Source organism: Salvelinus alpinus, chromosome 6 (assembly GCF_045679555.1).
Source record: "Salvelinus alpinus chromosome 6, SLU_Salpinus.1, whole genome shotgun sequence".
In the NCBI taxonomy this organism is placed as follows: domain Eukaryota; kingdom Metazoa; phylum Chordata; class Actinopteri; order Salmoniformes; family Salmonidae; genus Salvelinus; species Salvelinus alpinus.
Genome location: NC_092091.1, coordinates 77,462,380 through 77,480,105, shown reverse-complemented (window position 1 = coordinate 77,480,105; position 17,726 = coordinate 77,462,380). Strand labels below are relative to the sequence as shown.

The 17,726-nt window shown below is 43.8% G+C and overlaps 1 protein-coding gene across 6 annotated transcripts in view; it reads right to left on the bottom strand.

Annotated features, from left to right (window-relative positions):
- LOC139579424 (N-acetylaspartate synthetase-like) overlaps positions 1-17,726 on the bottom strand; it is a 72,780-nt gene that overhangs the window by 16,254 nt on the left and 38,800 nt on the right. The window lies entirely within an intron of this gene.

The following is a 17,726-nucleotide window of genomic DNA, read 5'->3' as shown; positions in this document are numbered from 1 at the left end:
AGGGGTTAATAGACAATACATTAGATATGTTAACAACACAGTCACCTGGAGGAAGAGGAGGAGGAGGAGGAGGAGGGGTTAATAGACAATATATTAGATATGTTAACAACACAGTCACCTGGAGGAGGAGGAGGAGGAAGAGGAGGAGGGGTTAATAGACAATACATTAGATATGTTAACAACACAGTCACCTGGAGGAAGAGGAGGAGGGGGAAGAGGAGGAGGAGGAGGGGTTAATAGACAATACATTAGATATGTTAACAACACAGTCACCTGGAGGAGGAGGAGGAGGAGGAGGAGGAGGAGGAGGAGGGGTTAATAGACAATACATTAGATATGTTAACAACACAGTCACCCGGAGGAAGAGGAGGAGGAGGAGGGGTTAATAGACAATACATTAGATATGTTAACAACACAGTCACCTGGAGGAAGAGGAGGAGGAGGAGGAGGAGGAGGAGGGGTTAATAGACAATATATTAGATATGTTAACAACACATTCACCTGGAGGAAGAGGAGTAGGAAGAGGAGGAGGAGGGGTTAATAGACAATACATTAGATATGTTAACAACACAGTCACCTGGAGGAAGAGGAGGAGGAGGAGGAGGAGGAGGAGGGGGGGGTTAATAGACAATACATTAGATATGTTAACAACACAGTCACCTGGAGGAGGAGGAGGAGGAGGAGGAGGAGGAGGAGGGGTTAATAGACAATACATTAGATATGTTAACAACACAGTCACCTGGAGGAAGAGGATGAGGGGGAGGGAGAAGAGGAGGAGGAGGGGGAAGAGGATGAGGGGGAAGAGGAGGGGGAAGAGGAGGAGGGGGAAAAGGAGGAGGAAGAGGAGGAGGAAGGGTTAATAGACAATACCTTAGATATGTTAACAACACAGTCACCTGGAGGAAGAGGAGGAGGGGTTAATAGACTGTGTAAGAGGAAGAGGAGGAGTTAATAGACAATACATTAGATATGTTAACAACACAGTCACCTGGAGGAAGAGGAGGAAGAGGAGGAGGAGGAGGGGTTAATAGACAATACATTAGATATGTTAACAACACATTAACCTGGAGGAGGAGGAGGAGGAGGAGGAGGAGGAGGGTTAATAGACAATACATTAGATATGTTAACAACACAGTCACCTGGAGGAAGAGGAGGAGGAGGGGGAGTTAATAGACAATACATTAGATTTGTTAACAACACAGTCACCTGGAGGAAGAGGGGTTAATAGACAATACATTAGATATGTTAACAACACAGTCACCTGGAGGAAGAGGAGGAGAGGGAAGAGGAGGAGGAGGAGGGGTTAATAGACAATACATTAGATATGTTAACAACACAGTCACCTGGAGGAGGAGGAGGAGGAGGAGGAGGAGGAGGGGTTAATAGACAATACATTAGATATGTTAACAACACAGTCACCTGGAGGAAGAGGAGGGGGAGGAGGAGGAGGAGGAGGAGGAGGAGGAAGAGGAGGAGGGGTTAATAGACAATACATTAGATATGTTAACAACACAGTCACCTGGAGGAGGAGGAGGAGGAGGAGGAGGAGGGGTTAATAGACAATACATTAGATATGTTAACAACACAGTCACCTGGAGGAGGAGGAGGAGGAGGAGGAGGAGGAGGAGTTAATAGACAATACATTAGATATGTTAACAACACAGTCACCTGGAGGAAGAGGGGTTAATAGACAATACATTAGATATGTTAACAACACAGTCACCTGGAGGAGGAGGAGGAGGAGGAGGAGGAGGAGGAGGAGGAGGAGGAGGAGGAGGGGGGGGTTAATAGACAATACATTAGATATGTTAACAACACAGTCACCTGGAGGAGGAGGAGGAGGAGGAGGAGGAGGAGGGGTTAATAGACAATACATTAGATATGTTAACAACACAGTCACCTGGAGGAGGAGGAGGAGGAGGAGGAGGAGGAGGAGGAGGGGGGGGTTAATAGACAATACATTAGATATGTTAACAACACAGTCACCTGGAGGAGGAGGAGGAGGAGGAGGAGGAGGAGGAGGAGGAGGAGGAGGAGGAGGAGGAGGGGGGGGGTTAATAGACAATACATTAGATATGTTAACAACACAGTCACCTGGAGGAGGAGGAGGAGGAGGAGGAGGAGGAGGAGTTAATAGACAATACATTAGATATGTTAACAACACAGTCACCTGGAGGAGGAGGAGGAGGAGGAGGAGGAGGAGGAGGAGGAGGAGGAGGAGGAGGAGGAGGAGGGGTTAATAGACAATACATTAGATATGTTAACAACACAGTCACCTGGAGGAGGAGGAGGAGGAGGAGGAAGAGGAGGAGGAGGAGGAGGAGGAGGAGGGGGGGTTAATAGACAATACATTAGATATGTTAACAACACAGTCACCTGGAGGAAGAGGAGGAGGAGGAGGAGGGGTTAATAGACAATACATTAGATATGTTAACAACACGTCACCTGGAGGAAGAGGAGGAGGAGGAGGAGGAGGAGGAGGGGTTAATAGACAATACATTAGATATGTTAACAACACAGTCACCTGGAGGAGGAGGAGGAGGAGGAGGAGGAGGAGGAGGAGGAGGAGGAGGGGGGTTAATAGACAATACATTAGATATGTTAACAACACAGTCACCTGGAGGAGGAGGAGGAGGAGGAGGAGGGGGGTTAATAGACAATACATTAGATATGTTAACAACACAGTCACCTGGAGGAAGAGGAGGAGGAGGAGGAGGAGGAGGAGGGGTTAATAGACAATACATTAGATATGTTAACAACACAGTCACCTGGAGGAAGAGGAGGAGGAGGAGGAGGAGGGGTTAATAGACAATATATTAGATATGTTAACAACACAGTCACCTGGAGGAGGAAGAGGAGGAGGGGTTAATAGACAATACATTAGATATGTTAACAACACAGTCACCTGGAGGAAGAGGAGGAGGGGTTAATAGACAATACATTAGATATGTTAACAACACAGTCACCTGGAGGAAGAGGAGGAGGGGGAAGAGGAGGAGGAGGAGGAGGGGTTAATAGACAATACATTAGATATGTTAACAACACAGTCACCTGGAGGAAGAGGAGGAGGAGGAGGCGGAGGGGTTAATAGACAATACATTAGATATGTTAACAACACAGTCACCTGGAGGAAGAGGAGGAGGAGGAGGGGTTAATAGACAATACATTAGATATGTTAACAACACAGTCACCTGGAGGAAGAGGAGGAGGAGGAGGAGGAGGAGGGGTTAATAGACAATACATTAGATATGTTAACAACACAGTCACCTGGAGGAGGAGGAGGAGGAAGAGGAGGAGGAGGAGGAGGAGGGGGGTTAATAGACAATACATTAGATATGTTAACAACACAGTCACCTGGAGGAGGAGGAGGAGGAGGAGGAGGAGGAGGAGGAGGGGGGTTAATAGACAATACATTAGATATGTTAACAACACAGTCACCTGGAGGAAGAGGAGGAGGAAGAGGAGGAGGAGGGGTTAATAGACAATACATTAGATATGTTAACAACACAGTCACCTGGAGGAGGAGGAGGAGGAGGAAGAGGAGGAGGAGGAGGGGTTAATAGACAATACATTAGATATGTTAACAACACAGTCACCTGGAGGAAGAGGAGGAGGAAGAGGAGGAGGAGGGGTTAATAGACAATACATTAGATATGTTAACAACACAGTCACCTGGAGGAAGAGGAGGAGGAAGAGGAGGAGGAGGAGGAAAAGGAGGAGTTAATAGACAATACATTAGATATGTTAACAACACAGTCACCTGGAGGAAGAGGAGGAGGAAGAGGAGGAGGAGTTAATAGACAATACATTAGATATGTTAACAACACAGTCACCTGGAGGAAGAGGAGGAGGAAGAGGAGGAGGAGGAGGAGTTAATAGACAATACATTAGATATGTTAACAACACAGTCACCTGGAGGAAGAGGAGGAGGAGGAAGAGGAGGAGGAGGAGGAGGGCTTAATAGACAATACATTAGATATGTTAACAACAGTCACCTGGAGGAAGAGGAGGAGGAGGGGTTAATAGACAATACATTAGATATGTTAACAACACATTCACCTGGAGGAAGAGGAGGAGGAAGAGGAGGAGGAGGGGTTAATAGACAATACATTAGATATGTTAACAACACAGTCACCTGGAGGAAGAGGAGGAGGGGGAAGAGGAGGAGGAGGAGGGGTTAATAGACAATACATTAGATATGTTAACAACACAGTCACCTGGAGGAGGAGGAGGAGGAGGAGGAGGAGGGGTTAATAGACAATACATTAGATATGTTAACAACACAGTCACCTGGAGGAAGAGGATGAGGGGGAGGAGGAGGAGGAGGAGGGGGAGGGAGAAGAGGAGGAGGAGGGGGAAGAGGATGAGGGGGAAGAGGAGGGGGAAGAGGAGGAGGGGGAAAAGGAGGAGGAAGAGGAGGAGGAAGGGTTAATAGACAATACATTAGATATGTTAACAACACAGTCACCTGGAGGAAGAGGAGGAGGGGTTAATAGACTGTGTAAGAGGAAGAGGAGGAGTTAATAGACAATACATTAGATATGTTAACAACACAGTCACCTGGAGGAAGAGGAGGAAGAGGAGGAGGAAGAGGAGGAGGGGTTAATAGACAATACATTAGATATGTTAACAACACAGTCACCTGGAGGAAGAGGAGGAGGGGTTAGTTAATACATTAGATATGTTAACAACACAGTCACCTGGAGGAAGATGAGGAGGAGGAGGAGGAAGAGGAGGAGGAGGGGTTAATAGACAATACATTAGATATGTTAACAACACAGTCACCTGGAGGAAGAGGAGGAGGAGGAGGAGGAAGAGGAGGAGGAGGGGTTAATAGACAATACATTAGATATGTTAACAACACAGTCACCTGGAGGAGCTGGTTGAGAGCTTCAAGTTCCTTGGTGTCCACATCACCAACAAACTAGAATGGTCCAAACACACCAAGACAGTCGTAAAGAGGGCACGACAAAACCTATTCCCACTCAGGAAACTAAAAAGATTTGGCATGGGTCCTCAGATCCTCAAAAGGTTCTACAGCTGCAACATCGAGAGCATCCTGACTGGTTGCATCACTGCCTGGTATGGCAACTGCTCAGTCTCCGACCGCAAGGCCCTACAGAGGGAAGTGCGAGTACGGCCCAGTACATCACTGGGGCTAAGCTGCACGGTGTCAGAGGAAGACCCTAAACAATAGTCAAAGAACCAGCCCCCCCAGTCATAGACTGTTCTCTCTACCACTGCACGGCAAGCGTTACCGGAGGGCCAAGACTAGGAACAAAAGGCTTATCAACAGTTTTTACCCCCAATCCGTAAGACTACTGAAAAGGTCATCAAATGGCTACCCGGACTTTTACGTTGCTGGTACTTTCTGTTTATCATATGTGCATAGTCACCTTAACTATACATTCTTTCACATACTACCTCAATTAGCCCGACTACCCAGTGCCTGTATATAGCCTCGCTACTGTATATAGCCTCTCTACTGTATATAGCCTCCTTACTGTATATAGCCTCACTACTGTTATAGCCTCCCTACTGTATATAGCCTCTCTACTGTATATAGCCTCTCTACTGTATATAGCCTCGCTACTGTTAAAGCCTCTCTACTGTACATAGCCTCAGTACTGTATATAGCCTCTCTACTGTATATTATCTCTCTACTGTATATAACCTCTTTACTGTATATAACCTCTCTACCGTATATAGCCTCTCTACCGTATATGGCCTCCCTACCATATATAACCTCTCTAACTGTATATAACCTCTCTACTGTATACAGCCTCTCTACTGTATATAACCTCTCTACTGTATATAACCTCACTACTGTATATAGCCTCTCTACTGTATATAACCTCTCCACTGTATATAGCCTCAATACTGTAAATAGCCTCTCTACTGTATATAACCTCGCTACTGCTATAGCCTCGCTACTGTATATAGCCTCCTTACTGTATATAGCCTCCCTACTGTTATAGCCTCGCTACTGTATATAGCCTCCTTACTGTATATAGCCTCTCTACTGTATTTAATCTCTCTACTGTATATAGCCTCTCTACTGTATATAACCCCTTCACTGTGTATAGCCTCTCTACTGTATTTAACCTCTCTACTGTATTTAACCTCTCTACTGTATATAACATCTCCACTGTATATAGCCTCTAAATTGTATATAGCCTCTCTACTGTATATAACCTCTCTACTGTATATAACCTCTCTACTGTATATAACCTCGCTACTGTTATAGCCTCGCTACTGTATATAGCATCCTTACCGTATATAGCCTCTCTACTGTATATAGCCTCTCTACTGTATATAAACTCTCTACTGTATATAGCCTCCCTACTGTTATAGCCTCGCTACTGTATATAGCCTCCTTACTGTATATAGCCTCTCTACTGTATTTAACCTCTCTACTGTATTTAACCTCTCTACTGTATATAACCCCTCCACTGTATATAGCCTCAATACTGTAAATAGCCTCTCTACTGTATATAGCCTCTCTACTATATATAGGCTCACGACTGTATATAGGCTCTCTACTGTATATAGCCTCACTACTGTATATAGCCTCTCTACTGTATATAACCTCTCTACTGTATTTTGCCTCTCTACTGTATATAGCCTCTCTACTGTATTTAACCTCTCTACTGTATATAGCCTCTCTACTGTATATAACCCCTCCACTGTATATAGCCTCAATACTGTATATAGCCTTGCTACTGTTATAGCATCCCTACCCTATATAGCCTCACTACTGTATATAGGCTCACTACTGTATATAGCCTCACTACTGTATATAGCCTCTCTACTGTATATAGCCTATCTACTGTATATAGCCTCACTACTGTATATAACATCTCTACTGTATATAGCCTCTAAATTGTATATAGCCTCTCTACTGTATATAACCTCGCTACTGTTATAGCCTCGCTACTGTATATAGCATCCTTACCGTATATAGCCTCCCTACTGTTATATCCTCACAACTGTATATAGCCTCCTTACTGTATATAGCCTCTCTACTGTATTTAACCTCTCTACTGTATATAGCCTCTCTACTGTATATAACCCCTCCACTGTATATAGCCTCAATACTGTAAATAGCCTCTCTACTGTATTTAACCTCTCTACTATATATAGCCTCAATACTGTATATAGCCTCGCTACTGTTATAGCATCCCTACTGTTATAGCATCCCTACTGTATATAGCCTCACTACTGTATATAGGCTCACTACTGTATATAGCCTCTCTACTGTATATAGCCTCTCTACTGTATATAGCCTCTCTACTGTATATAGCCTCTCTACTGTATTTTGCCTCACTACTGTATGTAGCCTCTCTACTGTATATAGCCTCTCTACTGTATATAGCCTCACTACTGTATATAGCCTCACTACTGTATATAGCCTCGCTACTGTATATAGCCTCTCTACTGTATATAGCCTCGCTACTGTATATAGCCTCTCTACTGTATATAGCCTCGCTACTGTATATAGCCTCGCTACTGTATATAGCCTCTCTACTGTATATAGCCTCGCTACTGTATATAGCCTCGCTACTGTATATAGCCTCGCTACTGTATATAGCCTCTCTACGGTATTTTGCCTCACTACTGTTATTATTCACTGTCTTTTTACTGTTGTTTTTTCCCCTTACTAATCTATTGTTCACATAATATCTATTTTTTACTTAAAAATTGCACTGTTGGTTAGGGCCTGTAAGTAAGCATTTCACTGTCAGGTCTACACCTGTTGTATTCGGTGCGCGTGACAAATAAACTTTGATTTGATTTGTTACAGATCACCTGGTCCAGCCTGATATCTCCCTGACTGACTCAATGGGAGGGGTCTCCAGGGGCCACCAGGGGCCTGAGATGTTATGGGGTTACAGCTTCACCATCACCTGCTCCACTCAGCCACAGTACCCAGGAGGCTCCTTCCTCCTCACGTTCACCGGCTCCAACAGAACCCAGACCCAGCCAGCTGTCAATCACTCTGCTGCCTTCCTCTTCCCTGCTGCAGATGACTCCCACCAAGGGAACTACAGCTGTGTTTATGACAATTATGTTTTCTCTCATAACTTCTCCTCTGAGAGTGAGCTCCTCTCCCTCACCATCACAGGTAACTGAACATGAACCAGACTTATAACTTTGTCATTGACAGATTTCCCACAGATCTATCTGATGATGATCAGTCCCCTCATCAAAGGTGTTTCTGTTTGCAGCCTCTCCTCTACCAGCCTCTCACGATGACTGTATAGCTTGGAAGTCTGTTTAGCAAAATATGATGCAATCTCTATTACACTTAACACTGCCCTTTCCCACTTGGACAAAAGGAACACCTATGTGAGAATGCTGTTCATTGACTACAGCTCATCGTTCAACACCATAGTACCCTCAAAGCTCATCACTAAGCTAAGGATCTTGGGACTAAAGACCTCCCTCTACAACTGGATCCTGGACTTCCTGACGGGCCGCCCCCAGGTGGTGAGGGTAGGTAGCAACACATCTGCCACGCTGATCCTCAACACTGGAGCCCCTCAGGGGTGCGTGCTCAGTCCCCTCCTGTACTCCCTGTTCACCCACGACTGCGTGGCCAGGCACGACTCCAACACCATCATTAAGTTTGCAGACGACAGAACAGTGGTATGCCTGATCAACGACAAGCCTATGGGGAGGACGTCAGAGACCTGGCCGGGTGGTGTCAGAATAACAACCTGTCCCTCAACGTAACCAAGACTAAGGAGATGATTGTGGACTAAATGAAAAGGAGGACCGAGCACGCCCCCATTCTCATCGACGGGGCTGTAGTGGAGCTGGGTGAGAGCTTCAAGGTCCTTGGTGTCCACATCACCAACAAACTAGAATGGTCCAAACACACCAAGACAGTCGTAAAGAGGGCACGACAAAACCTATTCCCACTCAGGAAACTAAAAAGATTTGGCATGGGTCCTCAGATCCTCAAAAGGTTCTACAGCTGCAACATCGAGAGCATCCTGACTGGTTGCATCACTGCCTGGTATGGCAACTGCTCAGTCTCCGACCGCAAGGCCCTACAGAGGGAAGTGCGAGTACGGCCCAGTACATCACTGGGGCTAAGCTGCACGGTGTCAGAGGAAGGCCCCAAAAAATTGTCAAAGAACCAGCCCCCCCAGTCATAGACTGTTCTCTCTACCAATGCACGGCAAGCGTTACCGGAGGGCCAAGACTAGGAACAAAAGGCTTATCAACAGTTTTTACCCCGAATCCGTAAGACTACTGAAAAGGTCATCAAATGGCTACCCGGACTTTTACGCTGCTGGTACTTTCTGTTTATCATATGTGCATAGTCACCTTAACTATACATTCTTTCACATACTACCTCAATTAGCCCGACTAACCAGTGCCTGTATATAGCCTCTCTACTGTATATAGCCTCTCTACTGTATATAGCCTCTGTACTGTATATAGCCTCTGTACTGTATATAGCCTCTCTACTGTATATAGCCTCGCTACTGTATATAGCCTCACTACTGTATATAGCCTCGCTACTGTATATAGCCTCGCTACTGTATATAGCCTCGCCACTGTATATAGCCTCTCTACTGTATATAGCCTCTCTACAGTATATAGCCTCGCTACTGTATATAGCCTCGCTACTGTATATAGCCTCGCTACTGTATATAACCTCTCTACTGTATATAGCCTCTCTACTGTTTATAGCCTCTCTACAGTATATAACCTCTCTACTGTATATAACCTCTCTACTGTATATAGCCTCTACTGTATATAGCCTCTACTGTATATAGCCTCTACAGTATATAACCTCTCTACTGTATATAGCTTCTCTACTGTATATAACCTCTCTACTGTATATAGCCTCTCTACTGTATATAGCCTCTCTACTGTATATTACCTCTCTACTGTATATTACCTCTCTACTGTCTATAGCCTCTCTACTGTATATTACCTCTCTACTGTATATAGTCTCACTACTGGATATAACCTCTCTACTGTATATAACCTCTCTACTGTATATAACCTCTCTACTGTATATAGCCTCTCTACTCTATACAGCCTCACTACTGTATATAGCCTCACTACTGTATATTGTATATAACCTCCCTACTGTATATAACCTCTCTACTGTATATAGTCTCACTACTGTATATAGTCTCACTACTGTATATAACCTCTCTACTGTATATTACCTCTCTACTGTATATAGTCTCACTAATGTATATAGTCTCACTACTGTATATAACCTCTCTACTGTATATAACCTCTCTACTGTATATAGCATCTCTACTGTATTTAACCTCTCTATTGTATTTAACCTCTCTACTGTATATAGCCTCTCTACTGTATATAGCCTCTCTACTGTACATACCCTCCCTACTGTATATAACCTCTCTACTGTATATAGCCTCTCTACTCTATACAGCCTCACTACTGTATATAGCCTCTTTACTGTATATAACCTCTCTACTGTACATAACCTCTCTACTGTATATAACCTCTCTACTGTATCTAGCCTCTCTACTGTATATAACCTCTCTACTGTATATAGCCTCTCTACTGTATATAACCTCTCTACTGTATATAGCCTCTCTACTGTGTATAGCCTCTCTACAGTATATAACCTCTCTACTGTATATAACCTCTCTACTGTATATAGCCTCTACTGTATATAGCCGCTCTACTGTATATATCCTCTACTGTATACAACCTCTCTACTGTATATAGCCTCTCTACTGTATATAGCCTCACTATTGTTATTATTCACTGTCTTTTTACTGTTGTTTTTTCCCCTTACTAATCTATTGTTCACATAATATCTATTTTTTACTTAAAAATTGCACTGTTGGTTAGGGCCTGTAAGTAAGCATTTCACTGTCAGGTCTACACCTGTTGTATTCGGTGCGCGTGACAAATAAACTTTGATTTGTTACAGATCTCCTGGTCCAGCCTGATATCTCCCTGACTGACTCAATGGGAGGGGTCTCCAGGGGCCACCAGGGGCCCGAGGTGTTCAGGGGCTACAGCTTCACCATCACCTGCTCCACTCAGCCACAGTACCCAGGAGGCTCCTTCCTCCTCACGTTCACCGGCTCCAACAGAACCCAGACCCAGCCAGCTGTCAATCACTCTGCTGCCTTCCTCTTCCCTGCTGCAGATGACTCCCACCAAGGGAACTACAGATGTGTTTATGACAATTATGTTTTCTCTCATAACTTCTCCTCTGAGAGTGATCTCCTCTCCCTCACCATCACAGGTAACTGAACATGAACCAGACTTATAACGTTGTCATTGACAGATTTCCCACAGATCTATCTGATGATGATCAGTCCCCTCATCAAAGGTGTTTCTGTTTGTAGCCTCACCTCTGCCAGCCTTCATCATCAGACAAGTTGTAGTGCTGCTGCTCCTACTGAAAGCCATCACCACCTCCTACCTGTACTACAAGGTAAAGACATTTACTCAGACGTTACAAGTCATTTAAACTAGAGGGAGAGGGGGAGAGGGAGGGAGAGAGAATGGAGATACTAGAGAGTAAATGACTATCTGTTGGTGCTGTGTCTCCCTAGCCCACCAGGAGGCAGAAGAGAGTGAACAGGGTGAGCAGCATGGATCTTTATGTCAATGCCATGGAGATGGTCTCTCTGAGCTCCAGAGCTGAAGCTGGACCGGGAGAGGAGAGAGCAGCCCAGGGGACGGAGTAGGAGTAGAATGAAGCTGACCCTACATGCTGATCTTAGGTCAGTTTTGTGTTTTAAATCGATGGTCAGCAGTGGACTGGTGTTTAAAATGTGGTGACAAACCTGAAGTGGTTCTAATTTTAATAACAAGTTCAGAATTAGTTTATCTTTCTAGAACCTTGGAAGAAATCTAAAAGGAGTGACTGCAACCACCATTATTCATTTTAGTTTGGTTTTTACCACCAGGGTAACATGGGGTTCTGGGTAACATGGGGTTCTGGGTAACATGGGGTTCTGGGTAACGTGGTTTTCGTAACATGGGTTTTGGGTAACATGGGGTTTTGGGTAACATGGGGTTTAGGGTAACATGGGGTTTGGGGTAACATGGGTTTTGGTAACATGGGGTTTTGGGTAACATGGGGTTCTGGGTAACATGGGGTTTTGGGTAACATGGGGTTCTGGGTAACATGGGGTTCTGGGTAACATGGGGTTCTGGGTAACATGGGGTTTTGGGTAACATGGGGTTCTGGGTAACATGGGGTTCTGGGTAACATGAGGTTTTGGGTAACATGGGGTTCTGGGTAACATGGGGTTTTGGGTAACATGAGGTTTTGGGTAACATGGGGTTCTGGGTAACATGGGGTTTTGGGTAACATGGGGTTCTGGTAACATGGGGTTTTGGGTAACATGGGGTTTAGGGTAACATGGGGTTTAGGGTAACATGGGGTTTGGGGTAACATGGGTTTTGGTAACATGGGGTTCTGGGTAACATGGGGTTTTGGTAACATGGGGTTCTGGGTAACATGGGGTTCTGGGTAACATGGGGTTTTGGGTAACATGGGGTTCTGGGTAACATGGGGTTTTGGGTAACATGAGGTTTTGGGTAACATGGGGTTTTGGGTAACATGGGGTTCTGGTAACATGGGGTTCTGGGTAACATGGGGTTCTGGGTAACATGGGGTTTTGGTAACTTGGGGTTTTGGTAACATGGGGTTCTGGGTAACATGGGGTTTGGGTAACATGGGGTTCTGGGTAACATGGGGTTTTGGGTAACATGAGGTTTTGGGTAACATGAGGTTTTGGGTAACATGGGGTTCTGGTAACATGGGGTTTTGGGTAACATGGGGTTTTGGGTAACATGGGGTTTAGGGTAACATGGGGTTTTGGTAACTTGGGGTTTTGGTAACATGGGGTTCTGGGTAACATGGGTTTTGGGTAACATGGGGTTCTGGGTAACATGGGGTTTGGGTAACATGGGGTTTTGGGTAACATGGGGTTCTGGGTAACATGGGGTTCTGGGTAACATGGGGTTTTGATTATTTTAAGATAGGAGCTACATTTCGTCTGTTTTGTGTTACAGAATGTATTGCTTTTTGCTTTTTGTCTTTATGTCTTTATCCCTCATGATGTTATTGATTATAAATGTTATGATATTGATTATTGATTATGATGGAGATTATTGTTATGATGTTGCTCTCTAAACTGCCATGTAATCAACTGAATGCTTTTAATAAAATTACAGGCTGTCAGTCTTGTGTGATTTAATTATTAGACAGACCACAACATACGGTATGAATTAACTGAGATCAGTCTGTGTGATTCCCCTCTTGGACAGACTACAACATACAGTATGAATTAACTGAGATCAGTCTGTGTGATTCCCCTCTTGGACAGACTACAACATACAGTATGAATTAACTGAGATCAGTCTGTGTGATTCCCCTCTTGGACAGACTACAACATACAGTATGAATTAACTGAGATCAGTCTGTGTGATTCCCCTCTTGGACAGACTACAACATACAGTATGAATTAACTGAGATCAGTCTGTGTGATTCCCCTCTTGGACAGACTACAACATACAGTATGAATTAACTGAGATCAATCTGTGTGATTCCCCTCTTGGACAGACTACAACATACAGTATGAATTAACTGAGATCATTCTGTGTGATTCCCCTCTTGGACAGACTACAACATACAGCATGAATTAACTGGTCATACATTTGGCAGGAGGTTAGGAAGTGCATCTCAGTTTCCACCTCATTTTGTGGGTTGTGTGCACATAGCCTGTCTACTCTTGAGAGCCATGTACCCACCTGTATATAGTCCTGCTATTGTTATTTTACTGCTGCTCTTTAATTACTTGTTACTTCATTTTCTTATTCTTATCCATATTTTTTTTAACTGCATTGTTGGTTAGGGGCTCGTAACTAATACAATTTGATTTGAGGTCTGCCTACGGCGGCCTTTCTCAATAGCAAGGCTATGCTCACTGAGTCTGTACATAGTCAAAGCTTTCCTTAAGTTTGGGTCAGTGACAGTGGTCAGGTATTCTGCCACTGTGTACTCTCTGTTCAGGGATAAATAGCATTCTAGTTTGCTCTTTTTTTTTGTTAATTCTTTCAAATGTGTCAAGTAATTATCTTTTTGTTTTCTCATGATTTGGTTGGGTCTAATATGTTTGCTGTCCTGGGGCTCTGTGGGGTCTGTTTGTGTTTGTGAACAGAGCCCCAGAGCCCCAGTGTAAATGCAGAGCCAACTACTCCATGTCTGATCAGGGTCCAGAAGTCACAAACCAACCCTGGAGAGATACAGTCACCCACCAAACCTGGAGAGATACAGTCACCCACCAACCCTGGAGAGATAGAGTTTGCAGGATTTTGTTCCAGACCACCAGTGAAACGCCTGAAGTCAAATTGTCTAATCATAAAGGATTTGATGATATATTGATTGATTGGTTGAAGTGGTGCTGGGCTGGGGAAACGTCTGCATACCTGGGCTGGGGAAACGTCTGCACACCTGGGCTGGGGAAACGTCTGCATACCTGGTCTGTACCCCAATAATCTCTCCTTCCTCCCAGTGTGTGCACTTGATCACTTCCCTTAAGGACAGGATTTGACAAGAATTGATTAGTTTGGAAACTCGTGCTATAACCTACGCCTTCACCAATCCAATGCTTATACACTTTATGGGGAGTAGTGAACGAGTGCACATGTCAGGAAGCAGTAAATACTTTTGGGACGCACCCCTGGCCCAGGCCAGAGGATCTCCAAATTGACCACTTGGCAAAGGGAGCCTATAAATTCTGTGGTGCTCTATTCTGGAATATTAACTGGCGTTTGTCGCCCCCTTGTGGAAATAACCTCTTATTAATCTGGCTCTATATAGAGACCTCTGCAGTTTGTACCTCGCAGCACACCGTACAAATAGTTGAGGTTAGAATTACTGTTCTGCTGGCAGCACAACAGAAGATTATTTTCTTCTAAATAAGAGTCCTCCTGCAAAGACAAGCTCAACTTTGAGAATAGCGATTATTTTACTGCTGTAGTGGAGTACAACACTTTTTCACAGCATTGCAACCAACAAATAAATTGATAATTTGACATATTTTAATATTGTATTATTTATACCAGCATTTCTTTTGAAAGTTTCCAAACGAAATACTGGTATGTTGAACGCTGTTGTGTAGGTCAGTGGTGTAGTGGTGCCTGGAGAAGTGGGTACACAGTACTCTAATTTAGTAAAACATTTTCCAAACGGCCCAGAGAAGGAAAGGCACCCTGTGTGAAAAGGATGAGAAACAGTGATATACACTCTGAATGACCTAAAATGATGAATCCCATATTGGTCTTTCACAGTCAGGCCAACCCAAGCTGTACTGTTCAGTAGGATAATAGTAGACCAACCCAAGCTGTACTGTTCAGTAGGATAATAGTAGACCAACCCAAGCTGTACTGTTCAGTAGGATAATAGTAGACCAACCCAAGCTGTACTGTTCAGTAGGATAATAGTAGACCAACCCAAGCTGTACTGTTCAGTAGGATAATAGTAGACCAACCCAAGCTGTACTGTTCAGTAGGATAATAGTAGACCAACCCAAGCTGTGCTGTTCAGTAGGATAATAGTAGACCAACCCAAGCTGTACTGTTCAGTAGGATAATAGTAGACCAACCCAAGCTGTACTGTTCAGTAGGATAATAGTAGACCAACCCAAGCTGTACTGGTCAGTAGGATAATAGTAGACCAACCCAAGCTGTACTGTTCAGTAGGATAATAGTAAACCAACCCAAGCTGTACTGTTCAGAAGGATAATAGTAGACCAACCCAAGCTGTACTGGTCAGTAGGATAATAGTAGACCAACCCAAGCTGTACTGTTCAGTAGGATAATAGTAGACCAACCCAAGCTGTACTGGTCAGTAGGATAATAGTAGACCAACCCAAGCTGTACTGTTCAGTAGGATAATAGTAGACCAACCCAAGCTGTACTGGTCAGTAGGATAATAGTAGACCAACCCAAGCTGTACTGTTCAGTAGGATAATAGTAGGATAATAGTAGACCAACCCAAGCTGTACTGGTCAGTAGGATAATAGTAGACCAACCCAAGCTGTACTGTTCAGTAGGATAATAGTAGGATAATAGTAGACCAACCCAAGCTGTACTGTTCAGTAGGATAATAGTAGACCAACCCAAGCTGTACTGGTCAGTAGGATAATAGTAGACCAACCCAAGCTGTACTGTTCAGTAGGATAATAGTAGACCAACCCAAGCTGTACTGGTCAGTAGGATAATAGTAGACCAACCCAAGCTGTAGTGGTCAGTAGGATAATAGTAGACCAACCCAAGCAGTACTGTTCAGTAGGATAATAGTAGACCAACCCAAGCTGTACTGTTCAGTAGGATAATAGTAGACCAACCCAAGCTGTACTGTTCAGTAGGATAATAGTAGACCAACCCAAGCTGTGCTGTTCAGTAGGATAATAGTAGACCAACCCAAGCTGTACTGTTCAGTAGGATAATAGTAGACCAACCCAAGCTGTACTGTTCAGTAGGATAATAGTAGACCAACCCAAGCTGTACTGGTCAGTAGGATAATAGTAGACTAACCCAAGCTGTACTGTTCAGTAGGATAATAGTAAACCAACCCAAGCTGTACTGTTCAGAAGGATAATAGTAGACCAACCCAAGCTGTACTGGTCAGTAGGATAATAGTAGACCAACCCAAGCTGTACTGTTCAGTAGGATAATAGTAGACCAACCCAAGCTGTACTGGTCAGTAGGATAATAGTAGACCAACCCAAGCTGTACTGTTCAGTAGGATAATAGTAGACCAACCCAAGCTGTACTGGTCAGTAGGATAATAGTAGACCAACCCAAGCTGTACTGTTCAGTAGGATAATAGTAGGATAATAGTAGACCAACCCAAGCTGTACTGGTCAGTAGGATAATAGTAGACCAACCCAAGCTGTACTGTTCAGTAGGATAATAGTAGGATAATAGTAGACCAACCCAAGCTGTACTGTTCAGTAGGATAATAGTAGACCAACCCAAGCTGTACTGGTCAGTAGGATAATAGTAGACCAACCCAAGCTGTACTGTTCAGTAGGATAATAGTAGACCAACCCAAGCTGTACTGGTCAGTAGGATAATAGTAGACCAACCCAAGCTGTAGTGGTCAGTAGGATAATAGTAGACCAACCCAAGCAGTACTGTTCAGTAGGATAATAGTAGACCAACCCAAGCTGAACTGGTCAGTAGGATAATAGTAGACCAACCCAAGCTGTACTGGTCAGTAGGATAATAGTAGGCCTTTTATTGAAACAGAGAAACTGAGTCAGAAAAAACCACAGTCAGACAACATATGAATTTCTCTCCTAAAATTAAGAAAACCAAAAATATATTTAATAATTGTCTACAAAGAGATCTTTCTATACTTGGGAGAGTACTTCTGTCCAAGGCAGAGGGACTGTCTGGTTTTGTGTACCCCTCATCTTTGTTTGTAAATCCTGCTACTTGTAAAGAGATCAACAAGACCTTTCTTGACTTCATCTGGAAAAATAAGTCTCACAAACTAAAGAAGTCAGTCCTCTGTAATAAAAGACCTGAAGGAGGTCTGGAAGTGTTGGACTTTGTGACATAAATAACACTTTCAAGATCAACTGGTTGAAAAGATGTTTGATCAATACCCATTCAATATGGTATTTCATTCCAAATAATGTGTTTCATAAGTTGGAAGGTCTTCAATTTTTACTGAAATGTCATTA